Source organism: Camelus ferus, chromosome 2, assembly GCF_009834535.1.
Source record: "Camelus ferus isolate YT-003-E chromosome 2, BCGSAC_Cfer_1.0, whole genome shotgun sequence".
Taxonomy (NCBI): Eukaryota; Metazoa; Chordata; class Mammalia; order Artiodactyla; family Camelidae; genus Camelus; species Camelus ferus.
In genome coordinates, this window is record NC_045697.1 from 59,120,702 (window position 1) to 59,148,068 (window position 27,367).

General features: G+C 37.7%; 1 long non-coding RNA gene across 1 annotated transcript; it reads right to left on the bottom strand.

Annotated features, from left to right (window-relative positions):
• Positions 1-5,965: 5,965 nt before the first annotated feature.
• LOC116657426 lies at positions 5,966-17,753 on the bottom strand. The gene is made up of 3 exons (XR_004312504.1): positions 17,308-17,753; positions 10,448-10,454; positions 5,966-5,975 (listed from the first exon to the last, which is right to left on the bottom strand). It is a non-coding gene; the product is annotated as an uncharacterized LOC116657426 (long non-coding RNA).
• Positions 17,754-27,367: the final 9,614 nt, after the last annotated feature.

A 27,367-nucleotide genomic window follows, 5' to 3' on the forward strand; every position in this document is an offset into this window, starting at 1 on the left:
CTGATCTAACTGCTAAAGAAGCAAAGACAAGCAAATGAGAATGTTTCAACTCAGTGAGTCAATACTGCATTTCACACATACAGCAATTTGCTCCTCTGAAACTTTTAAATGGGATTCAAACTAAGTTACTCCTCTCCTTGTAGGGGGTTTCTGGAATAAACAGAAAAGCTCTAAAGCATAAATCACACTAATTCTGTTTTGAATGGTTTCATGTCTCTTTAAAGCATTACTAATAAACTGAAAATTCAAATTGGTTTCTTTGCTCTTAACTCTGTGAGCAAGGAATAATCACAGGAATAGAGTCAGCATGCAATAAATAATTTCTGAATGAATAATGAGTCAGTGGATGATGATGCACCAGACTGTGTTCCATCAGATCTGGATATTCCAGCTCCGGTATCTCATTGAATGGTTAATTCATGCAAGGGGGACACAACAGTATGACAGAAAGACACTCCAAGGAAGTTTCAGAGGCAGATCTGGATTCAAATCCTGATGTAGCCAAGGCTTGGCATTTACCATCCCTAACCTTCCATTTTCTCAACTATAAAAAGAAGTTAATAATGCATAACTTCCACAGGCACCATGCTGTATAGTTCCTGGTACTGTTTCTGACAAATATTTGTTCCTGATCTAAAATGACAGGTTGTTATTATTATGATATGATGGACATCTTTGAGTATTATTTTCTTATCTGAAAAAAAGGAGCAATAATTTCTGGTATACCTACATTTCAGGGAGGTTGGGAGGATGAAATCAGGTATTTTAGGTGAAAATGTATTAAAACTATAAAACGCTATAGGGTATAAATGACAGCAGAATTCTTCTTCTATTATTCAACCCCTGCAACTGACTGAAATTTGCCAAACAGTGTCATTACTTAAACACCATTCTGTGGCAGGGAAATGGACAACTGTGAACTCTGGCATTAGGTGGGAAGTATGGTGGGAAATAAGCCCTTTGAAATATTTTTGACTCCCATCACAAACAATGCAAATGGCGTATTTAAAAACCTACCCTGGTTTTACAATCTGTACTATCAAAAACTGAATGTCCTGTGAACTTTTACAAAAGAACTAAAAAGTTTATAGAATTTACAACACACAGTGCCATATGCATCTTGGTCTGCCTACAGGAGGGAGTATACAGGCAAGATTTCTGTTTCTGAAAGCACTCCTGAATTGCAATAGAATACGATGCAGGCTTTTTGTGTGTCATACTCATTTCTCTATCCACAGGATGTAGTTCAGTGTCTGGGAAATTATATGCTAAATTAACGGCTAAACGAATTCAGCTAAAACTAAACGTGATTGCTTTCCATCATGCTTTAAAAAGCCAATATGCTCATGACAAAAATATCTGAAACTAAGGCCTATAGAAAAAAAATAAGGGTTTCTTTTTCTTTAAAAAAATTCTCAGTCTCAGATTGTTATATTATTGTTGTGTTTGCTTGAAAGATAATCAGTAGTAGCACTCAATTGTGTTGTCTTATATATTGTAAATTGAGTTTCCTTCCTGTAAGCCGATGGTGAAATTTGGTGCCCCACAATAGGTAATCCTAGTAAAAAAAGCATTCACCCCAATTCTGATCCATTACCCCCCAAAACTGAAACCTCATTTTAGTTAAAATATTATATAGTTAAAGGACTATTATCATAAATCTTTTATTTAGAGCACAGTGAATCTTCACTTGTTCTGGACAAAACAATATTAAAATAATAACATGACAAAAATAAGACAAAGAAAGAAAGTGAAATCTGCATCAAATTGGGACATCTTCAAAGCCACTACTGCTAAATTCCAACCTAAATACATATTTAAGGTTAAATATATGGAGAAACTAAACAACTCTGGATACATGCAAATAATCAGGTCCTGGTGGTTTGTAAAGTTCTTCATAGAAGAATACCCTTTAGGAATCCCAAGTCGCAGCAAAAGAGCAGTGACTAAACTTAGCCCAAAGCTAATGTCTGCTCTCAGTTCTATTAGGCACCACCTAGCTTCCCCCAGAACTAGTCCCACTATTAATCAATCTAAGGAAAGGCTTCCCTGGTCACCTGTTACAAGACAGCTAGCAGCTGGGCTACTTTACGTAATAAGGGACTTGGTTTTCAAGGTGGTGAGGGAAAAGAACCAGAAGCTTGGCAGCTGTGAACCAGCAGCCCCACCCTTTCACCATATAACAGAAAGCAGCTGTTGCCTCAACAGCTGGCAGGTGGTCGATGAAAATGAGCTCTGAAAGGAGGTGGAGACTGTATGCAGAGTTGTGAAAGAGTCACAGGAGGCAACAGAGAGTAGCAAAGAGCAGGGTGGAAGAGAAACAGAGAAAAGAATGAGAGAAAAGGTCAGCACCCTGGTGCGAGTGAACTGTGGCAGAAACTACTCATAGAAATTATGGGAGCTTGCAACCTGAGAAACCTTGTTTGAAAAGAAGAAAGAACAGATAGATATGTGCCGGAAGGTATTTCATTACCCTATCTGAAAGTAGGAAAACTGGATTATCATTTGAACTTTCTCCTCACCTTTCCACCCGTTTACCGCTTAATGCTGTGACTATGTAGTGATGTACTGTAAATAAAGTATGATAATTATACACAGGAAGAAATTTGTGACAAATATTAAGAAGATGATGACTCCGACTTCCCCAGCAGTCCATGTTTTGAGACCGATGCCATATTCACAGACACTTGATTTACTCAGCAAACCTAGACTGATGTCAACCATGGGCCCCCAACTGGGCCAGACAACAGCTCATGAGGCACGGACATGGTCTCCAGTAATTGCATGTGGGAGAGAAAGGCTTCGACACCAACGATGATGCTACTTGTGATCCACTCAAAGCGTGCAAAAGAAAGACAAGAACTCCACTGAGGACAAGACCTGCAGAAGATGGGGGTAGGGGGAAGGGGCAGGCTGCAAAGCTTCAGAAATTGAGGGACCATTCCAGCTGGCCTTGAAGGATGACTAGGGTTTATCTGAAGAGGAACTTTTTAAAAAAAGTATTTCAGGGAAAAAACAGCACATGCACATGCAAATATAAAGACCATGATAGATGGAGAAGGAAGCTGAGAGACAAGTGAAAGGATTTGCTGAGGCTTGGCTGGGGCTAAAAGCCTTACACGTGTAATAGCACTGATCCACAAATCTATCCAATTTTTCTTCAGCTGGCCTTGACAACCTGGCAAAGAAAGCCAAAGTAAGGACAGCAAACTTGAATGTGCTTCAGAGAGAAGAGGAGGAGAAAGGGAGAAAGACCATGCTCCGGATGCTGTCTCTCCATCTCCCGTGGTCCAACCCTCTCCCCGGGTTTCAGCCTAGTTCTTCACACCAGTATCTGCATAAGAGCAGGGAAACCGGGGGATTACGTGGAGAGGGCCCCCTTTAGTAAACCCTTCACTTTCCTCTAAACAAACATCCTTTCATCAAAAAAACAGCAGCAACAGAATAAGGTATAGTAAGCCAAGATGAGTGGTGGAAATAATAGCATATAAAGCAGATCAGGAAGCTGGCACAGGAGGCATCCAGTGAAATCACATCACACTGCAAAGGGCAAACGCTGAGATGAAGATTATCAGGCTGCCTACTTCTCCAGTCACTGTTCAGTGTTCCTGATACCATTCTATCTCTGCCAGAGTCCATAGCTTCTACCAAGTTCCTAACTGGTTTTCATGAACGATGATTCCATCTGTGTGTTCCCAATTACCAACTCAGGGTGCATTTGCCTCAGAGCAAGAAATCCAAGAATGGGTTTTATGGGGCTATATTTAAATGAATTTGTTATTGCACAATAATCCTAAAAGATTAAATGCTAGTTTTATTTTCTCAGTATTATAGATTTAAACTCACATGATATAAGAGAACATGCCATACCTACAGTTACACATGCATACGTCTATTTTAAGGGAGAGATGACACATCGGTTTTATGTTTATTACTTCTAGTTATTTAGGCCCCACAGAGAAAGAAAACCAAATTCAGCAATTCTTTTATAATACTATTTAAGAGACTTTTATTTCTATTCTGTCAAATGGACATGTATGTTATTAAAGCATTTTTATAAGGAAAATATACCCCAGAGAATAGACGACTTGAAATACAAGTTAGTTTCCAATCTGTTTTCTGATCAGTAAAACACAATTCCTCCCCTTTCATCATATTTACTACTGTATAAATCACTGTAACTGAAGTCAGCTAATAAACTTTCACAGCCAAAGTCTCACGCTGAACTCCATAACCCACAAATATTTGCTCTATAAAATATGACAGGTTGGGAAAGTTGGGTAGATCTGGATAGCAGCAAATGATCCTCATTTTTGTATCCTATCCATGAATTGTATTTAAAATTGCCAACACAAATTTACCTTCAATACAGAAAGATATCCCAAGTCCAAGGATAGTATTTCATCAAAATATTCTAGCCGTAAAGTAAAACTGAATTTAAATCAATCTTAATAGCGTGGTTAGCTTTATTAGACTGCACAGTGAAATAAAGTCCTTTAACTTATTTTATGGTGATGGTATTAAAATCAACCTTGGGTTTCATTCACAAATCAGACATAACAGCCTTATAATATTATTTGCCAAAGATTTCCACTAATACAAACATAACTTCCCTTTAAAGGTCTTTGAAGGAAGAGGAACTAGAATGGCAATTAGTTTTCCTTCAAAACAAAATGACAGCTGTAAAGAGAAGCCAATATTAGAACTAACAAGGCCTTATTTAAATATTACAAGTAACATTTAAACTTTAAAAGCTAGTTTCTATTAAGATATGTACTGTTAGGGGAAACCCTAATCCCCTCCCTCATGCAGAAACTTCTACTCCTAAAAGGAAAACACATTTGACCATCTAATCTTCACTCCTCATGAGAGAAGCAGAGATTACATGGTGGGCAGGACCTTGAGAGTCTATTACTGAATTCTACATACTTCAGTTTAGCAAGAAAAAGGTGTAAAAAGTCTGCCCATGACGTGGGTGCCTTTTCTCACTTGGTCTGTTTAACTTAAGCTTGAGGGGGAAGTATCTGAAAAACCACTGGCTGCAGGTCCAGACCATGGTTTCTCATGGAGATCTACCAATAATATAGATAGCTTGATTTCCATCTGATTCCTGTGTGTATTTCCCCGTTGGTTTGAAATTGAAGTCCCTACTCCTAACACACTGTGGGGCCACTGGGTTCTTACCAAATCACCTCCTGAAATTCTACTCGTCTTTAAATGTTCATGTCTAATATTACCTATTTTGGTGAGCATTTAATTGATTCCCTTGTTGAAACTGTTTCTCCTCAATGTTCGCATGGCACTTCGCAGCGCACTTGTCCTATTTCCTCACTAGCTTACAAATAAAGCCAGAGACAGTAAATTATTGGTATGCCCTTTGAACGGTGTCTTGCATAGAACTGTTCAAAAACTGCTAGATTAAATTCTAAAATGCATATACTCCTTAATGTTAAAACATTGAAATTAAGAATGTGTTTATGAAGTATGATGAGGATAGTCTACAAAAATGAAATCATCATATATATTCTATTTACCCAACAAATAAGAGCGCATTCCTAAACAGTTTAGGGAAAACTGTTAGCCAACAGCCCTCAGGCAATGATAACTTGTGTACTGGGAATTCCTATGTATTTTCTGCACTGCTAGTTCTCATGAAAAATGTAGGCAACTTTTTCACTGGAAAGGTCCTCACTGATAAACCCAGGCCCTAGTTTTTCTTGAGATTTCAGTCATTGATCCTAATTTTATGCTTATATATACAGAAGAGATTTAGTTCTTAAAATAATGCAAATGTCCTTTGATTCAAATATAAATCAATGTATGAAATAATAGAAAAAAGAAAGGAAAATTGCAGATGCACTCAAATAGCTATTCACAGGCTTCCTTGTGGCAATCAACAATCCTCCATGTTTAAAAAACATTGAAGCACAATTTCATCGGTCTGGAAGACATTTATTCACCTCATTGAACAGTTACTGAACACCAACTACATGCGGGTCCTCTGCAGGAACTGGAAGCACAGCAGTGCAACATGACAGACACGGTCCCCATCCTCACTGAGGTTACAACTGTGCAAAGCCCCAGATGTTAAACAGATAACCAAGCAAATAAAACTGTGACTCAGTGTTGCCCAGGATAAAAAGGAGTTAGGTGAAAGAGGTGAACGAGGAGCTTCATGACCAAATATATTCTGATAACCCAAATCAAGCCACACGCAACTGCAAATTTAGTTATTTTTAATGTTTACATGTAAATATAATGAAACACAAGACATATTTCTCTCAAATAGTATATTGCTAGCAAAATATAGAATTCAAACTATACTAAGAAGGAATGACATACCTGAATGTATTTTTGTGCTCACGAGTAAAAAAAAGTTACATTATTATGTAACCAAGCAATAGATAATGGTGATGTTTACTAAAATCTCAGAAAGATTCTGGTTAAAAGTGGACAATGGAAGACAGGTCATTTCCAATTCAAATATAAGTAACTAACATATTTTATAAAAACCAAATATAGAAAGCACAATTTAAAAAATTCTTAAAAATATGAAAAGGAATATATGTATGTATATGCATGACTGGGGCACTGTGCTGTACATCAGAAATTGACATATTATAACTGACGGTACTTCAATTAAAAAAAAAAGATGCATTCATAAAAAAAATTTCTTTACAATACCCATCCTAAAAATAAGAAAAGTAATTTCCTTAAAAAGCATTTCCAAGTCACTTACAGATTAATCTGCCTAAAATGGGTATTGACGAAAGTAGTTTCAGTATATTGATGCCTTATTCAAGAATCTACATGGTATTTCTTGATGAGGTATTACCAATTTCTTGACGAGGTAAAAAATCCTATGCCTGTCACTGAAGATCTTCTGGAATCTATCCTGAACCACATAACCGCTTCTGAAACTTCTACCCTAAACATTTATGAAAACTATCATAATGTCTTTGTCATCTTTATTGAATGGTCCTTCTACTTATTCATCTCATCACTGTATTGGTTCTATCCTTTAAGGCCCAACATGTGCTATGTTTGTTCCATTAATTAATTTATCAGATTATGTCTAGAAATTATCAAAGATTTATACTTTCAGTATAAATCTCACCACATTTCGTATGAATATACGTGTATAAAGTTTTTTAATCTAAAATAATTATCATAACAGAACACAATTCAATAATTTAAATAAAATAATGGATGAAAGACCAAACAGTAAATGCTCAGTAAGTATTATATATTATGCAGATACAACAGCCACTAAAATCGTAACCACCATTAGCTTCAACAAAATCTTTCACCAATTCATTCAACAAATAATTATCAAAGATGTACTATTCAGAAAATTGTAATGAACAAGATAAATTTATCTCTCATGAAACCTTAAACACTAAACAAGTAAATGCATGAAAAAAAAAGTACATCCTTTGGCAAGTATCGAGAAAGAAATGAGCGGTTACGAAGAACCTGCCGGTAGCTCATGAGTATATCACCATCAAAATATCTGTATAGAGCTCTGTATACCCATGAACTTCCCTAAAATGTGCCATTAGTAAATGTAGAAAGCTATCACCTACTCAACTACATTTTATTTCAGCATTAAAAGAGTAAGAAAACAATGACAAAGACCTTTACATCTATTTTATATACATTAAAGTAAGCTCTGCTTTGCTCTCCTTTACTCAAACAATGAACTTTTCTTCATACTGCGCTTGCAAAGCAAAGGTCTTGTGGAGACAGGCAGAAAAGGAGCTCTTCTGAGATCAGTTTGGAAAACACCCCAGTGAGTCAGATCTGAAAACTGAAGTGGTTGCCAAGTAATCAACCGCGTTATTATCTTGATACTCCACTAAATACACACTCGCATATTTCAGTTTATGAACTTTATGAACTTGCAGCAGCCAGTTCTTTCTCAAGAATGCCTTTCTCAACTGTTTCTTAAGTCTAAAGTAACAACTGTCCTACTTCAATGTCATATTTAGTTTTACCTATTTTCAGTGGAAGTGACACTCTAAAAGAAAATCCTATTCTCTTCATGTTAAAATTTCATTACATTCAAGTACCACTTAAACCCTCTCAAAAAAATAAAGCATTATATCTTGTAGCTTCTTCTCTCTCTCTCTTTTTTTTTTTTTTTTCTAGACATCTACTTTGACTCATTTGTTATTCTCCCCCTGTGTTTGTATTTAAGTGGGCACGCAGCAAACAGTCGGGATGGAGATTTAGACTGTCAATTATTCTGCTCACTCAGAGTCTGTGTTCTATTTGATGTCTCCTGGGAGAGCGTAACATCCATAGTAACAGATGTACAAGCACTTACTTTAGGGCTGTTCTAAATGCCATCGCTAGTTTTAAAAAAACTCTACCTAGGACCCTACCAATTCAGGCACTAGGAATTAGCAATAATTTCCTCTTTAAATACCAGTGGCTAAAGTCTCACTACACTGAAATTCGATATACATTAAGGAGTCAACCACAAGGTTAGCATTCCATATAAAATATCACCCTGTCCTCTACCTTCAACCTAAAAATGTAGTCCACATTGTATATGTGGCCAAACGGACTTGAATTTATATGTCATCATTCACACTTTGATTTTTTTTCCCTATCTTTTGTTGCAGAAACCATTAAAAAAAAAAAAAAAAAACAGCCCCTGCTCAGCAGGAGTTCTGGAGAGGACACCTCCGCCGATCTGTCAAATTCCTAAATGAACACGAGCTGAATGGACACAATGGACAGGGCTGTCTGGAGAGGAGGCGGAGGCACACACGATGCTCACAAAACAGTGTGAAATGCAAACCTATCTGGAAAAAGAAGATATATTTATTTAAAGGGGGTTTAACAACAGCAGGGACCTACTGTATAGCACAGGGAACTATATTCAATTTCTTGGAACAACATATAATGGAAAATAATCTGAAAAAATATATATACCTATGTATGTATATGTATAACTGAATCGCTTTGCTGTATACCTGAAACTAACATTGTAAATCAACTACAGTTCAATAAAAAATAAAATTAAAAAAAATAAAGAGGGTTTAGTTACCCTACAGGTGTTTAATAATTATCTTCTTTGCCAAGCTTAACTAAGCTAAATCTTTTTTCTGTATTTTTAAAAATATAGGTCATAATGAGTTTTACTTAATATACATGGTATGTTTTTAAAAACAGTAACAGTTACTTGTCATTTAACGTACACTACATGCTTTATGTAAAATGCCGGTTTCAATCTTCACAGCAATTCTATTACAATCTTCATGTTACAGTTGAGGACACTGAGAATTGAACTGTCAAGTGATATGCCCTAGGAAGTGGCATAGCAGGGATTTGAATCTAAGTTTGCCTGAACCCAAACTCCAATCCTTCACCCCTTCACTCTACTGTCTGTAACTAGGACTCATCAATTTTAAGCTGATTCTAAAGACCGCTTTTGAAATAGAGTGAGTGCTACTGAAATGGTCAGTCTGGAAACCAAGACTTTGGACTATTTCAGATAACTACATATTGTGTGTATACACACACACACACACACAAATAAGAATTTAAACTTTCACAAAATAATGTTTAAGTTTCCTTGTAAAAGTTTAGGGAAACCTTGAAAATAGAATCATACATATATACAGATAGTCTAAAAGAACTGAAGAATAGATATTTTCTCTCAAGTGAATCCTCAATTTGTTAAAATGTTTTTAGTACCACAGTGATTAAGTATTTCAATAATTATTAACCTCTCCCATAAAGAAGATCTAAAGAGGCAATGAAAAGTCGACACAGTAGCTCTACCGCTTTAGCACTTAGTTTGTGCTCTTGTACTATAAGAACAAATGCTAATTACTGTTCAGCCCTAATGCTAATCTCAGCATCTGCTAATTAAAAGATCACATCTTCTGCAAAGTCAGCATTACCATTCAAATGAAAACATTAATCAGCTTGAAAAATTCAAAATCAATCAGCTAAAAAGAGAAAGCTGTCAGCCTCCAATGAACTGACACCAGCACAATCTCAGAAGTGCAAAAGAGCTAGTGTCAAAGTATGTGCCTCAGATCCACATTGTTACAAAAGGTATTCCGAAATGTTTTTATTGTGTTTCCGCATTTCATCCTGACCATTCACTTGCATATTGTTTTCATATGCAATATCACAATATCATCTGGCTTTTAAGAACTTGTTTAACATTTAATGCACTAGAGATGTGATTACTGACCAATTTTTAAAAATAGATGTTGCAGTTTTCAAAAAGCTAATGCAAGTTAGTGAAGTATTTCCAGAACACTAATAACTGCAGAAAAGCTCAGCTGCATTAATTATTATCTTACAGCTTTTTTTTTTTTTGCTTTCTTAAAGCTAACGGTTAGGTCTATCTTTCATGATCTCTATCAATATTCAGAACATCTAAAATGCAGACAGGGTTACACTTCAGGTCAAAGAAAAAAACGGCATTTCTCAGCTTCACTCATGGAGTTGTCATAGACAAAAAACTCTAGGATTTTGTTATTGGTGATCTCTGCCGTCTCATTTTGTGTTTCTCCCTGTGTCAAAGAATAGAGCGGCTAACGGACTAACTGAGAGTCTAATACCTCTGTCCCTCCTTCCCCCAGTGGAGGAAAATGCAGCTAACCCAGAACTGATGGCCAAAACATACTCAAACGTTCAGCAGAAACCTATCCACGAAACTAAAAAGTATGACATATGTATAGGTAAGAGATAGTAAAATACATAAAACACATTATATAAAGCTTTCAATCTCTTAAATCTGAAAAGTTTAAGGTACCTAAAATTTCCAGCAGCCCAAATGAATGTATACTTGGAAAATGTGAAGAGTCCTAACATTTTCAGAATGTATTGTTCATGCATTCACAAACAACAACAACAACAACACGTTAAGGAAAATAAACAAGTGATTCCTTACTAGTCAGCAACAATCATGAAGTAAAATATAAAACCATAAACTCAGATGGAATACAACTACAGATGAATAAATACATTTCTTTTCATTTTGAAAACAAATGAGTGAAGAATTATATGTAAATTCACACATGGAGCAAAAGATTTTAATGTAGTAAAATCTGAACCAGAAAGTCAAGTTCATAGCCTTGTTTGTGTAAAAGGACAGGAAGAATGCCGGCCTAGACAGATTTACAGTAATGATTTCACTGTGCAGACAAAAGAGTTTTGATACATACCCCACTGAGGAAACTTAGTTCTAATTCACTTTATTGAATTATGAAATAAATAATATTTTTCCAAAACAACTTCATGTGACAATTGTAATTCAGAGGAATTATTACTAGAATTTATCACGGTTTTCTTAAACTTAATAAGACAGACTGCAGAAACCTATATATCTTACACTGACCTCCACTCACAGAGGCTAAAAATCACTAAAAATAGTTTGTTATCATATTATTGATGCATGCTCGCAAAAATTTATTTTATATGTATAATCCCTAGAAAGCTTTATTAGAATAATATTCATATGTAATAAAGACTGTCTTCATATAATACCAAAGAATAAACAAGAAGAGTTTCAATGGTATAAATTTTGTACCTCCATGGTGCACAGGGTAGAAGAATGACTGATGGGGCCAGGAAAAAGCTGCAAGGTGTCTCCTCACTGCCACATTGCAGAGAGGAGGAGTCACTCTCACATGCTTAGATACACTGATGAAAGCTGCACATTTAGGGGAAAAAAGGCTTCTCAAGAGCAGATTTCACTATACCCAAGCCCACAGAGACTGATACACATAAACAGAATGTCAACTTACTAATTTACAAGAAGAAATGACCTTCACTGGGACCCAGGTATCAGAGGTCTCTCATCCATCAGTCCCCAAAGGCAGACTTCAGGGCAAGTCAAACAAACAAGAAATTAGAACAAGAGGCATCAGTTGATTCAAGTATTTAAAGACCTCCACAGGTGGTCAAGTTATCCAGCTCAGCAAAGTGATGGTCTCACCAATGAGCAAAGAATCCCTTTTCTATATATTCACAGTTACCCAGCTCTTCTCCTGAGTGACGCACTACTTCACCAGATCTAGTCATACTTCAACTCAGTCCTAGCAAAGAGCTTCAGGCCAGGGAGCAATTCAGTCACTTTGAGATGGTTTTACACACCTATGTTTTATCCATTCTGTGCTTCTCACCATTTGAGGAATCTTTATGTCCCTTCTGTCTCTATTTCATAAGCAACAGTTTGGTCCACAAACTCTAGCACGCTGCACTATCATTCTGAACTACAAGTATTATATTTGTAAAGCTTTATACAATCAGTGACATCACCAGAAAAGATGTGGTAATTAAAAAAGTTAGCCAAATCATAAGCTTAAACTTGGCAAATTAAGAATTACAGATCAACCAGCTCAACCCTTCTTATATTATCATAAATGTAGGGTAAAGTAAACACAGTGCAGTTCAGTACTTTCATTTACTACGTATCTGCTAGTGCAAACTCTAGGTCAGCAAGGCACATTTTGGGAGTGAGGATTTGGTGGCTGAGTGGCCCTAACATCTACTGAGTGCCTTTTACCACTAGGCATTTAACTAGACAAATGAGCACATACTTTCTCAATAATTCCTTACAGCCTTAAAGTATGTATTTTTATCTCTACGTGCAGAAGAACAAACCAAGGCTCTCCTTCCATGTCTTCTGGGACCTCGCTCTGTTAAGTTCTGCTTTTACTCAGATCTTCTTTCCTGAGTGACTTGTACCATTCAGCATCACATTCCAGCCTCCCTTATCTCCAAAGTGCAAGTGAGCGGAGCAGCAAACACATAAAAACCAACCCTCACAGCTGTCTACAATTCTACTTTGGAGGCTGCCAAAGCTTTCTCTTCTTCTTTCCAATAAATGGGGAAATAATTTACACGTGCTGTCTGTTCTTATTCACCCCCTCATTCAATCACCAACCCCCCGCAATCATCTTTCAGCCATCAGCACCCTTCAGTAACACTGCGCTGGAAAAGTCACTAATTACATTGAAATAAGAACTTCTGAAACACTGTCTTTGGTTCCATTTTTAAACTAAAGTGTTTCTCCTCCAAGCTCTTTGACCATTCCTTCTTATTTCCCTTTTCTAGTTTTGATCCTTCAATGTTAGAGTTCCCCACGAACTTATCCTTGGCTATATCCTACGCCTGCACTTTATGACTCTTCCTAGTAATTTAATTCATAACCTTGGCCTCAACCTCTGCACAAAGATGCCAAAATCTAAATCTCTAGCCCAAATCCCACCTGTAGCTCCAGAAATCTATATCCAGCCCATACCCATGTAGAAAGGAAACAAATGTCCTACAGTGAATGCAATCTTTCCCAACAAAATTTTTTCATGGTCTTCTAAGACCATAAAATGACACCACAATCCTCTCTACCTCCCAGGAAAGCAACATGTAAATAAACCTAGATTCATTCTCCTTTACTATCCATCTTTGATTTAGTCTTTACTCCTAAATGTTTTACTTCCTTAGAACTTCTTATACCAGTACACTTCTCACCATCCCCATGGCTACTGCCTGGTTAGGTCCTTAACACCTTTCCCAGAGGCATCTCTAAACCAGCCTCCCTCACAGAACTACATATCCTCGCTTCCTCCACCTGCTAACTGCACGAAAGTCCAAACTCCTTATCAGGGTGTCAACACCCAGCAGCTGGCTGACACCCACCTCTCTTGCTTTACTCATCAGAATTCCTGACTCCTCCTAAAAACCCCATCAGCACAACACCCATGCACACACACACACCCCCAAAATTTCCAAAAGCTCATCCTCTTTCTGCCACACCATTCAGCACAATATTCAGGTCAATGCCACATTGATCCAACATCAAATGCAGTCTCAGGAAACCAGTTTCAACTTCTCTGCTGACTGGCCTGATCCACAATATGTTTTAAAACCAGAGCATGATTATTGACATTGCAGCATTCTCCTTGCAGTTAAGTGATAACAGATACAACTCGCACTTTGGCAGCTTAGATGTGCTAAACCACAACTGCCAAACCACAGCTTCTACCATAACGGGAATTTTGAAGGAAGTGTATTCTAATACTCTTCTCTGTCACAAGTTAAGAAGCTTTTCTACCCGCATCCTCCAGTATTAACAGGGCTCATACTTTACTACACTAGGACTTGTGAGTTACTTGGCAGTTAGAGCTCACCGTGGTGAAAAAATCCCTACCCTCATAAAATGTTGTTAATGTTACTTAGATTGGGAATACTGAATATGTGGGTGTACAGCTTAGAGTTATTGGCAAGCACTTCTGACATTTATAATGACTTCCAGTGTCAAGAAACAAGTTAAATTTGATGCTGAACCTGGAGGGCAGCCCCTGCACTCGCTCAGATTAACATTAACAGTCTTTCATAAGCAACTCCACACCAAAATTGATGCAAATGTCATTAGAAATCCAGTAGCCATTTCACCAAACATATTTTAAGATATGATAAACTTACTATAAATATGAAAAAAGTGTAGTATTTCAAAAGGAAAAAAAATCGTCTCTTCTCAAAGAGGCTGTTTCCATGGTGGGAGTAAGGAGAATGCCAAAATCCTTAACCTGAGCAAGCCATTTTATCTTTCATCCTCATCCTATCAATACATTTTGCCTCACTCCTTATTAGTAACTGAAGTTTTCCCTAACAAGTGTCTTTGAAATCTACTTTTCACCTCTAGAGCAGGGTTCATAGGTATAGCTATGGATTACATGTCACAATGTCTAAACAGTAGAGATAACAAATACACACTCCTTTCTTTATTCATTTCCTAACTTCCATACAATTAGAAATTGTATAGAAATTTGGATTAAACTTCCTTATATGTTGTGACATCCTTCAAGTCTTATTCAAATGTCACCTTCTCAATGAAGCCTACCCTATTTAATGTGACAACCTGCCTTCCATTCTCCTCAACCTTTCATTCTAATCTCCTTATCCTGCTCTGTCTTTTTTTCTACAGCACGTATCTTCCTAAAGGCAATGTAATTTACTCACTTTTTTAAGTTTATTATGCATTAGAAAACTCCCCTCTAGAAAAATTTTCAAGGACAAAAATCATTGTTGTTAATTTATGATCCCTAGTAACCAGACCAACGCCAACGGTTTTTAACAGGTACTCAAATATGTAATTGTTGCATGCTGAATACACAATTTAAATTCACCTGTTTGTCTCATTAACTGGTTAATAAGCATTACACAAATCTATGATGAATTCTAATTGCAACACTGGAACATTTCCATGGTCAGCACAGCAGGAACTAACCTCATTATATCTTCTCATGTATTGTCTGGACGACCCTCCAGAGTTCCCCAGCTCCAATCTAAAGAGCCTCCACCTCCCACAGCACAGAGAGCACGGCCACATGGGCTACTTGAGCCAGGAGACATAGTGGCTTTCAGGCTAACTTCATTACTGTTGTTCACAACTTCAACTTCTTGGTCTATAAAATGGAGGATCTGGATGGTAAATACAATATTTCATCCAGCTCAAAAAGTACAAGCATTGTATTATGTTAGCAGTAAAGCCTGGGAAGAACAGCTAACACATCTTGCAACTAAAGGGATGAAGGGAGGAAAAAATATAAAATGTGTATCTGTTATAAAAGGGCTGAGAGCAATGGCCTTGAAAAGAAAGAAGGCAGAAGCTCAGGAAACTAAAATAAAGGAAAAGGAGATTAATTTAAAAAGGAAGAACTGTAGGGATTTAACTCACATCACTCCATACACTCAAAACTAAATAGATGACATGGTTCTAAGTGAAAAATGTGTACAGAAGCACTTAAATAAAACTCAAATAAAAGTAATTTTAATATGCTGAATACAAAATTTTATTATTATTATATTTGGTATTTTATATATTATATTTGATATTTACATTTTCACTGATGTATTAGAATAAACTAGATGGCTTTTCTCATAATGGATTTTAGTACTAATTATAAAATAAAGAAATCTGTTTTAAAAGGCAGTAATAATAATTACTCGAGCACTTAATTCTGGAATAGAGCTACATTATAGAACTACTGAGACACCACCTCAACCCACATTCAAGCTTACACAAAGAACAAACTCACCATGACTGATGACAACCTCAGGTGGGTGGTGGTGCTGGGGGCAGTTCCACATACGACGTGGCCTCCTTTGGTCATAGTCTGGAGACTGCCCTGATGAAAGCTGAGGGCCTGCCTCTTCACACAGTATTTTTAGTGTCTCTGCCTATACTAATAACTGAGTATCTTAGAGCACATGTTCAAGGGTCAGGCACTGTTCTAAACATGTCTTCAGCCATTTAGTCCACAGAACAGCTCTGTGAGGCAGCCGCTATCGTTAGCCCACTTTCAAGATGAATAAACTTACTTTTCCAAAGTGACATCACTAGTAACTGGCAGAACTGGAATTCAGACCTAAGTGAACAGGCTCCAAAATCGACATTCTCTTTAAATCCAGATAAGACTACATCAGAGTGTATAATCTAATATATATCACAGTAATTGATCACCTACCCTGTAACAAGCCTGAGTCTGGTTTCTCCACACTTAATCCTCACACAGTCCCAGCTGGGAGTTGTCACCATCCTCTCCAAGGTTTTCAGATTAGGAAACTGGGGCTCTGGGCGGTAAAGCACCTGCACAAATTCACACCTTGGAATTTTCCTCATCTATCTGCCTAGGAACGCTTCTCTCCTTATTCCGAGCTAATGGTCTCATTCTGGCATTGAAACAGCACAGCGCAGTCATAATTACTCCTCAGTGTTATACGCTCAAATATACTCCTACGCAGGCACTGTAAACTGCCATGCAGTATATGAGATTACGGATACCTTTGATTAACTTACGCTTAGCATTTACCATGTGCCAGGCAGTGAGACAGCCCCAGAGGATAAAACAAAGAGCACACGTAAAGTTTGTGGGAAACAAAGCAGGTAGACAGTGACCAGAAGCGCTGAGAACTGCTGCAGCAAAGGGAGTGCAGTTGCTAAGGAAATTCAGGAAGGACGACCTTATCCAGATTCAGGGGAAGGGGAAGAGGGGGTGACTTCTAATCTGACACTAAATGACATGCCTGAAATTGCCAGGTGAAGAGGGAAGGATGGTGAGATGGAGGTAAAGTACAGTATTCCCAAAGAAAGGAAAGGACCAGGGCCTAATTCTGGGAGACGGTTTGTTTTTGTGTTTTGTCCCCTCCCAACAACCTCCATAAAGTATTGCCCTGAGTGAATCACTAGTCAGCTGCTGGCCTCTTCCTGCTTCAAACCCTCTCTCCTGGAGTCACAGGATGTCTTCCGGCTTCAGTTTCTGCTCCACCCACCTGCCAGAGGAGACTACAGGCACAACAGCAGCTTCAGTCCACCCACTGGCATCGCACGTATCTCCTTTCATTGCAGCACAGGGTTCATCCGGCACGCCTGGTCCAGCCCTGCGCGCTGCTGAGGCTGTCTTCTCCTAGGGATCCTTCTAACAAGCCTCACTGTCCTGGGCCACTGCACCCAGCTGGGCTGCTGCGTCGGTTTCCTTGTCCACCGCAATGAATACCAGCGTGGACTGGCTGCCTGCAGGGGACAGAAGCCTGCCTGGCTGAGCCCAAGCCACACCACCCCATTCTTATCGGTGCTTTCCCGCAGGAGACAATTCACTTTTATATAAGACTAAAATCTTTGAGAGTGATCGACAAGCTTGATAAACCTCAAGATATTATTACGCATATCAAGATACATTTCTAATAGGCACACAGTAAATATTTTGTTGAATGGGTAACTAAAGCTATGCTACTATAAAACTCATGTGACAGGTGGTTCAGATAAACAGTAAATATGTTATCTGTTGTAAACCTAACTGTGCAAATTAAAAAAAAACACACAATGGGAGTGAAAAGGTTTAAAAACATTGGGGAAAATATCTCATTACACTTTCTTAACAACTTACGCAATTAAGCCCACATTACAAATTCAGAAATAAGAAGGGCTGCGATATTTGGAATATATGCAATTTTTGGAAGTTCTACTAAGTACTGTTGCATTTAACCAAACTAGGACCAATCCTGATGATCTAAAAGAAATGCAATCCAATACAGTAACAATAAGGACAACAGCAGAATGGCTACCAGACACGGAGGATTCACTGTGTGCCAAGAACTGTGCCGAGGGCTTCTGCAGACAGGACTAGTGGCCTATCATTCACTCCGCCTTTTCCAAAGTAACAGAAACTTCATATTGTTTGGAGTAAGAATGTGCTTTTTAAAAAATTACTTGATTCCCCTGAGGCCCTTGTAGCTAGGAGTGGCCCAGCAGCTCACCACTGATGAAAGACATACAGGCTGAGTGTTTTCTAGGGAGGTTTTCCTCTCCCAATCCTAGTTCCAACACTTTTGCACAACTTTCTCCTCCCTCCCATGGCTGACATGAACGCCTGGAATGTAAGGGGCTGAAAGGAAAGCATCCATGGTGGGCCCATGAGAGCCCAAAGGACATAAGAGCAACATGACCGGGCTATAAAGCAGTAGCAGTTTCAGGTCTGACTGTCATCACCAACCTGCTGCACTAGTTTGGGACTACTCCCCTTTGGAATGATTTTTGCACCAAGAAAGAAGACAAAGCTGTATTTGGTTAAATCTCTTTATGCATATTTGTCTTCATTATCTCATTTAGATTTTCACTTGGTTGAATTTAGCAATATTCTTATTCAAGGAGCCCAGTAAAATGAAAATGCCTCTGTGGCAGCACTGTAACTACTATGGTAGCAAGGGGAAATTTACTAGTCACCATCATCTGACAGCTCTCTTCTCCTCCTGTTGTCATACTGTTCCTCGCTTGTTCCCATCTCTCCACTGCTCTTTATTCTTAAAGTTGCCTGATTATCTGCCATTCTCGGATAAAGCACTTACATGTTATGATAATCTCTAAATTTATTCAAAAGTAAATTAACAAATCTCTTCTTTATCTAAAAGGAAAATAACATATACCAAAATTAAATGATATAGCTTTTAATAGTGTAACTTCTAATTCCCAAGCAATGATATGTTACACTAATTTATCCTCAGTCCTCTCTCAAAATATTATCATATGGTATACGGTGATTTAAAACACTAAAATGATGCCTTCTTTAAAGAGTTATATTAATATTTATTAAGTCTTCCGTGTGGTCCAAACACTGCACTATGTGATTTAGGTCTCTTATCTCATGAACCTTAACACTACTGATATAAGTCTACTTAGGATCCCCAATTTGCAAGAGACTCAGGACGTGCCAATATCATATAATTGCTAGAGCCAAAATCTACACTCTAGGCACTCTGATTTCTAGAATTTACTTAGCCCTCACTTAAACAACAGATGCTGAAATAAGTTCTTTTAAAGTACATTCTGGATTTTTGATTCATAAAGTCATTTGAGTTAGCCTGGCTTTTCACACATTTATAAATTAAAATAAATTAAAATTACCACATGTATGGTTAAAAGAAAAAAATTAAGGTAAAAAAATGTCAGATATCCAATGTCAACCTGAAAATCAAGAAGTCTAATATGTACATTATAATTCAAATGTTAAAAAAAAAAACCCTGCTACCCAAAAATTCAAGTTTTCTCAAAACATTATGAAATAAATAATGTCTAGATGGGCTACCAGAGTATTTCTTTTCATTGCCCTATTAATACTTATTTGGAAGATTTTATTTCAAAAATTTACTATATATACAACTTATGTGGCAGAGGCTGTTTCGTTACTGCTCACTACCCATAAACAGACAAACGAGGCTTCAATAAGCACAGGAGCAAAGACACAAACACACGAAATACCGTGCATAGCAGGCAGACCACTAGCTGTGTGGTGTGACTAGGTGACAGGGAGGAACGTTCCAGAAGATTCCCTGAAAATGCTCAGAGCCTGGGCCTACCAGCTGGAAGATAACTGAGCAGGCCTCTCAAGTCCTTGCTTTGCCTCTAGACCAAATCTCCCTCAGGTAAGCAGACACTGATTGTGCACGTGTGCCAGATACCATGCTCCGCTGAAACCCGTAACGAAAAAGAAGAGCTGAACCTGCCCTCGATGAGCTGACAACCAGTTATCATCGGTTGCCGACAAAGAGGGATTTAATCTATGCTGCAGCATACAATTAGACACACAGGAAAATTTCCCACATAGCGGGCTGTTAGATACGTTAAGGACTAAGGAAGGCCTTTTACCAAATAATCAAATTTTTCCTCTATCACAGTTTGCTATGCTTAAATTCCTCTCAGTCCTGTTTTAGTCTGAAACATTTACTTTTTACCACTTACTATCTTCTACTATAAGAATAGTGGTTTTTATGATTGATGAGATTGATGAAGTATATATATAGCTTTTATAGTATGACAGATCTAAAATCAAACTAGGATATTTAACTTGATTCTATAGACACACTGACTCGGAAGTGCAAAATTTATCATGCTACGGAAAAGATCGTTTAAATGGTGATACAAATAAAACGTTAACATCAGTAACATTTAATGAATTCCTAAAATAATAATGGTATTCCTTTTCTCATATGATAGCATTCGAATATGAACTCCAGGATAAGAAAAAAGGAACACCATTATTACAGCATCATGTATTAAAAGAGGCATGACCTGTCATTACTATTTTAAGAAAGTAAACAATGGCAAAAATTATCAGTCTTACACAATTCCAACTATAACTTAATCGACATTTTAAAACTCTCCTAGTACATTAGTGGAAAAACTAATGAAATTTGAACAAGATCTGCAACTCAGAATTGAGTAAATGGTATTTTACCAAAGTTAATTTCCAGATGTTCATAATCAAACTAAAGTTACTGTCTTAGTCTGTTTGGGCTGCTATAACAAAATACCAGAGGCTGGGTAGCTTATTAATAATAGAAATTTACTTCTCACAGTTCTGGAAGCTGAAAGTCCGCAATCATGGTGCCACAGATTCAGTGTTTGGTAGGGTTTCCTGGTTCATAGGTGTCAGTCTTTTCACTGTGTCTTCGCAGGGTAGAAGGGGATGGCTAGGGAGCTCGGTATGGTCTCTTTCATAAGAGCACTAATGTCATTCATGAGGGCTCCACCTTCATGACCTAAGACCTCCCAAAGGACTTATCTCCTAATACTGTCACATTGGACATTGGGATTTCAACATATAAATTTCAGGGGGACACATTCAGACCGTAACAGTTACATAAATGGTAACATTAAGGCACGCTGATTAAGAGGTATATGAGAACTCCTCACACTATTTTTACGACTTTCCTCTAAGTTGAAATTGATCCAAAATAAAACATTTAAGAAAATTCCCAGTTCTTTTTTTAGAGTAGCTTGCTGAGCAGTCCAGATGTCACAGAACGTCAAATGACGACCATTTTAAATATTCAAAGCTTTAGAATATCAGCATATCACAGCTTCTACTGACTGTGTTTAACAATTAGGGCTTATTACCCTCTGATTGTTGACAGCAGAATGGTTTTACAAAGATAGACCCATGAATGAAAAATGAAAATCTAAGTGCTACATTTGAAAGTGAAAAGGGAAACACTGTATTTTATTAGTCATAAAATTCCAAGGCCCAGTCAGCCAAGGCAAGAATTAAAAAAAAAAACAGATCATTCATTTCCATTAGGATTGTAATATAATTCTGAAAGATAAGAAACACTTTACAGGAAAATATGTGGCCATAAGGAAAGATTAAAATTCCCTAAGCCATCTTTCGCAGACATCTTTGTAACTGCAAGACAAAGCTTTACCCCTCATTCACTCAATCTGCATTTATGAAGCATGTATTATGTGCCAGGCACTGCATTTCATGCTGAGCTCCAGAAAACAAAACTGTAAATAAAAAAGATTTTATGATCATTTAGATATATAACTTGCTTCCAAAGCACAGATTAGTAAAATAATCAAGTTCTAAGTATCTTAAAGAGGTCAAATATGATTTATCAGTAGGATATATTTCCCATTCCTTCTTCGCTAAGAGTTTAAATAATCTCTATTTATGAAGATAATGAGGCTCCACTTTCATAAACCTTTTATTTATTCTAAGGGTAGTAGACAAGAGTTGGATTTTGTAGAACATCCCTTTTCCATCGTTTTTTTTCCAGCTAACACCTACATGTCTCCAGAGTGGGGTGGAATTACAACTTCATGCCACAGTCCCACCTGAGCTGTCCCCTCAAGCTGTTTGCTAGGCAAACTGAAGCAGAAGTAGAAAATCCCCCAGGATTTTCACTTCCTCCTTTTTCCCTTAAAGTGAGATCAGTAAACAAAGGTCAAATACATTCTACTTTGTAATTCAAAGATTATTCACCTCAGCAGTGGTATTTGCACTTCATCTAAGGTCAAGAATCTAAAAAGAGTCCCGTGAAATGAATGGTCTTCTGCTGGCCACTCCATATCAAGATCTCAGCTCTATTAACGACCCTAGAGTTAGAATAATCACACATGCACAGAAAACAAGTGGTTTCTGACAATGAAGAAACTAATATGACATTTCAGGAAAAAACAAAGAGAGAGGGAGATTTTTCTTGTCTCGCACACTTCAAAATGAAATGATTTATTTACTGTTACAAATTCTAAAGATTCTCTAGTTATAGCCAAAATAAACTCTAAAGTGAACTCGTGGTGTTTTCTTTTAAAGAAGTGATCATTAATCTCAGCCATTCGGGTAACTTACAGGCTCCGAGACGCCCCTCACCGAGCCAAGGTGAGGGGCCGTCTAACGTCTGATGGGAGCATGGTAATTATAACCGGCTCAGAAATGACCATGTGTACGCTAATATGTGAACTGAAAAGGAACAACAGAAAACTAAATCTAAGTCTGGCACAGTGACTCACCTGTCACCCACGAAGAGTCACCATAAATTCTAGATGGTAATTCTTGGGTAGACAAAGACTGGGGATGGGGAGCATTCTGAGAGGCTGTTACAGAAAAATGAGAACTTGAGAGCCTTCAGCAAAAGAATTCTAAGAACAAAAAGGGAAAAAAGCAGTGATGGAAAAGATAAGTGAAAGTAGGGAACGTCACTGGATTTTCACTCTGACCATGGGCCAGGAAAGAAAAGAGATACATAGGACTGAACCCAAAGAACTTGATGAGCCAAGGTTGTTGCTGAAAGACCAGTTCTGACTGTTGACTGGGGCTCAGAAGAAAGGGCCTTGCTTCTCTAAGAATGAAGTAAGCTCAGCTCTGGAATTAAACTAGATGTCACTAAACAAACAGAAGGAAGTAAAAACAGAGATGTCTATTAAACAGATGCCTGTTAAAATGTATTAATCTATATTTTGCTGAAGTGAACAACAAGGTGGTATTTGCAATTATCTGCACAGATAAACACTGGACTATCTTGCCCTATTACTTGATAGTTAAATGACATTATATTTATGTCCTAGGACAACACTGAGGTTGAAGAGGTTAAGGCAGGAAGGATAATGTCCCTGTCAGTATGGAGATGGGAAGAGAAGAAAAGGGAAGGGCAGACATTGGCACAGTAGCTATGTAAAACTGGGCATGTTTCTACATGTAAGACAAGGTTCAGTCTTACATAGCCTTTCAATCGTGGGACCATCAACTCCAAGAAGGTGGGTTTGATTGGGAGCTAACCAGCCCACAGTACCACCCAGGAAATGGCACATGTCACAGTATGATGCCAAAGGAACACGGCTTTTCCAGTTCCCTGGGGTCACTGGACTGCCCTTCTGCTCTACCAGGCAGCTACACTGAAAGCACCAGAGGCCAAATTGCTTAATTCCAGGAATGGCTTATAACTTTGGGATGAAATGATAAAAATCTCCCCCTCCTTTTGCAAAGGGATACGATACACATAGATTTTAGGCCATCAGTGAGAGGACTGGTGAGCAGAGTTAAAGGAGCATGAGAGAGGCACTCTGCCCCCCTCCAGCCTCCGCAACGACTGCGTGCTCCTGCAAGCAGGGGTGGCTGGTGCTCTATGCGGAAGATGACATTTAATGTGTAGAAAGACTGTCTTTCTTTTATAGATTGTTTCAAGTTCCCTGGCCATACAGAGGCAACAGAAATGGTGAAGTGTCACTACCTAGCTGGAGAAGGCAGTGGGTTGGTGCCTCCACACCCTTGGAGTCGACACTTCCCTGCACAGGTGCCCTGCCAAGGATTTCTAATTGTCGATGAGCCCAGGGGTGCACACAAGTTAGCCAAGCCGCTGAGCCTGGACTGCGTCTGCCGAGGATTCAAAGAGATGCCCTCAAACGAGCAGCTGGGTGCTCATTTCTACACCTCCAGGTGACCACTACGAACTGTTAAACCTCTCCTCATACATTTTAAACACCACCATTCCCTAGGCATACACATTTTATACACTATTACACTAGGCATACCTTAAAAAAAATGTAAGACTTTTCTTTACTTCCTCCAGAGAAAATCTGGAAGACTCAGTCCAATTTTTCTTTTCTTTTCTCTTTTTTTTTTTTTTTTTTTTGGCCTTCAGTTAAAAAAAAATTACAAACATACAGGACTTTAGTAAGAAGCAATAAATCTTTCACTGAGGAACTTTCATTTGTGTATCAAAATAAATTCATACATTTCAAGTTTCTGGCCACTACTATATCAAAATTGTAACCAGTCTTAAAAGAATAAGAGTGGCTTCCACATTCATGTAGCATACTTTCTAATGTCAGTAAACACCTGAGTAGAGGCACCTAAACACACCTGAGATACGAGTAAGTCCACCCAAAGCTTATAGCTAAGGAAAATAAACACCTTTAAAGCTTTCTGAAAGCTGGAAGAAAGAGCAATGATAAAGGTCTTTCATTAGATAGGAAATTTACATCAGATCTGTCTTTGCAACCCCACTCAGGTACACACAAAGATCCTCTCTGGAAATAAAAAATAATAAAGTATGATTCTTAAACTTTATTCCAAAAATAAGTTCTAACTTACCAATATAGAAATTTTATGAGTAGAAAATGTATTTAAAGGATGCATCAAGAATTTCAAGTGAAAGAAAGGTTAACAAACATAAAGACACTTACCTAGTACTCTGTGAACTCACATTTCTGAATGTAATATTTGGAGACTTCCACAAATAACACTTTTCAAGTCTGGGACCTTTTCATATTTTGCCCTTGGGAGCTGATCACTTGCTTCTAGGTTGTCATTTCTATTGTGCTTCCAGAGGCACAGGGAAGACAGAAACTAGGCAATGTAAGAAAGACAAGGCGACTCCAAACCACCTACCTCTTCTGCCCAAACAATCACTAGGTCACAAACATTCAGACACACACCCTCAGCACAGAGGAAAAAAAATAAAAACAAAATACAGGTTGTTACCCCATAGTGTGTAGGCAAAACACCCACAATGTTGACACATAAATCTGAAACCCAAGTATAGGCATATGACTGACACCACCACTCACCAATCTGGTTCTACACGTACATTCAAAACCACTGTGTTCCAGGAGATCTTAAGAGAATTGTTTTATTTCTCTTGCGTCAAGTCACCAAAGCAGGAAGACCAATGAGAAACCCATAAAAGGAAAATTCTGCTTCACTTTCTTCTCGCTGTTCATGTTGTACAAAGTATCCTAACTGCAGAGAGACCATTAAATGTGCTTTCCACTCTTTCCTCAAAATGCTGTAATAAAAGCAAAAGGAGATAAAACTACACGTATGATTTCCCCCCTCTTCCTTGGCATCTCTGTCTCTCTCCAAAGAGAATTTTGTGAAATGTTTCCAACCAATTTTCTATCTACCAATTAAGAACACTTTCAAAACCTGCTTTCTGAAGAGGACATGAACAAAACTGAGATAAGAGTCTGACCTGAAAAAAAAAATCTGAGTCACATGTTTCAGAATTATTCTTAGAAATGGAAATAAAATTCCAACTTCAATCTTCACTTTCTGTATTTCCTCGATGACTAGCCTAGACAAACATCCACATAAACTGGAACAATCAATTAGCTCTGGTAATTATTACAGCTAAAGTGGTTTTCTACTGAACTAACAATTTTCCCTACAAGCTTCCCATATATATGACAAAAATCATCAGTTACAGCCATGTTGAATCCCCTTACCACAGCCCTTCTATACAGCAATACTGAAGGCCCCTAAGACAGCAAATAATTCAAAACTTTTATTAGTATAGAAAAGTGATGTTGTGGGTATTAAGAGGTAATTATTCACTTTATGGCCTGAGGTTTCCTTTCCACCTTTCCCAACTACACAATAAGAAGATACAAACATATAAACTCATTCTTTACCAGTTGGGTCCCTGTACCTATCATCCTTTCCTGCCATTCTTCTCACTGGCATTTCTAATGGAGCTTGAAATTAACATTATTTTTCCTGGCCTTATGCCTTGCTTTATTTTGTTTTGTTAGTTTGCTTTTTGTTTTCCTTTAGTGTGTTATTTTATGCACCATTTTCTGAGAAGTCGGCAGAGCTCTGGAAGTATTCTGTCTTAAGTAATGCTACAGAACAAAAGAGAACAGGGAATATATAAAATATTACTATTTAAGTTTCTCCCATGAATTACAACAGATTTTTTAAAAAGGTAAAAACAGAAGCGTAGGTTTTAAAGACAGAGGCTTAGGTTTGAGAGGGGAAAAAAAAATCTCGACCATGTCATAGCCTTATGTTTGCAGAATAAAACCACCCAATAGTGTCTTTTAACAAGTAGCCTCAAGATAATAAAAGATGAACACAAACCTACACGGTCATATAACCGAAATGAAAATCAGAATCTAACACGATGCCTCCAGAGGATAAAAAGAAGTAAACTTCATCAAAATAAAAAATCTAAAAGGCTTCTCTGCAATTATGGTTATGATAAAATTGGCACAGCATGGTTTTAACCACATAGAAGATTAATATTTATTTTCAACAAATGTAGCTAGAAAAATGTTATGATATCCCCTCCTTTTTCCACTAGGAGCATGCTGATTGAAATGGATTCATTTATCTAAGTTGACAGCTAGACAAAACTATATTGCGAATATTTTTTATCTCTGATTAAATTAGAACTTAGCAACATCTGGTTTGCTACAATTACCCAAAATTATTCAAAACAAAGTTTTTTTTATACGCTTAACTGTGTCACACTGTGCTTAAGAGTTCTTTTTAATACAACATTCAGAAAAAATAAATAATAAAACAACTTAATTATGGAAGAAATGATTACTTCCAGTAAGAGATTTAAAAACTCACAGAAAAATTACTAATTCACTTTTAGAGCAGTCAGGATTACAAGTCATATCAGATATTTGATTGCCCAGGACAAGAACTGGGGAGTTTTCATGGGGGGTGAGGGGTATAGCTCAAGTGCTAGAGCGCCTCTTAACACACACAAGATCCCGGCTTCAATCCCCAGTACCTCCTCCAAATGTAAATAAACGAACGAACCTACAAAC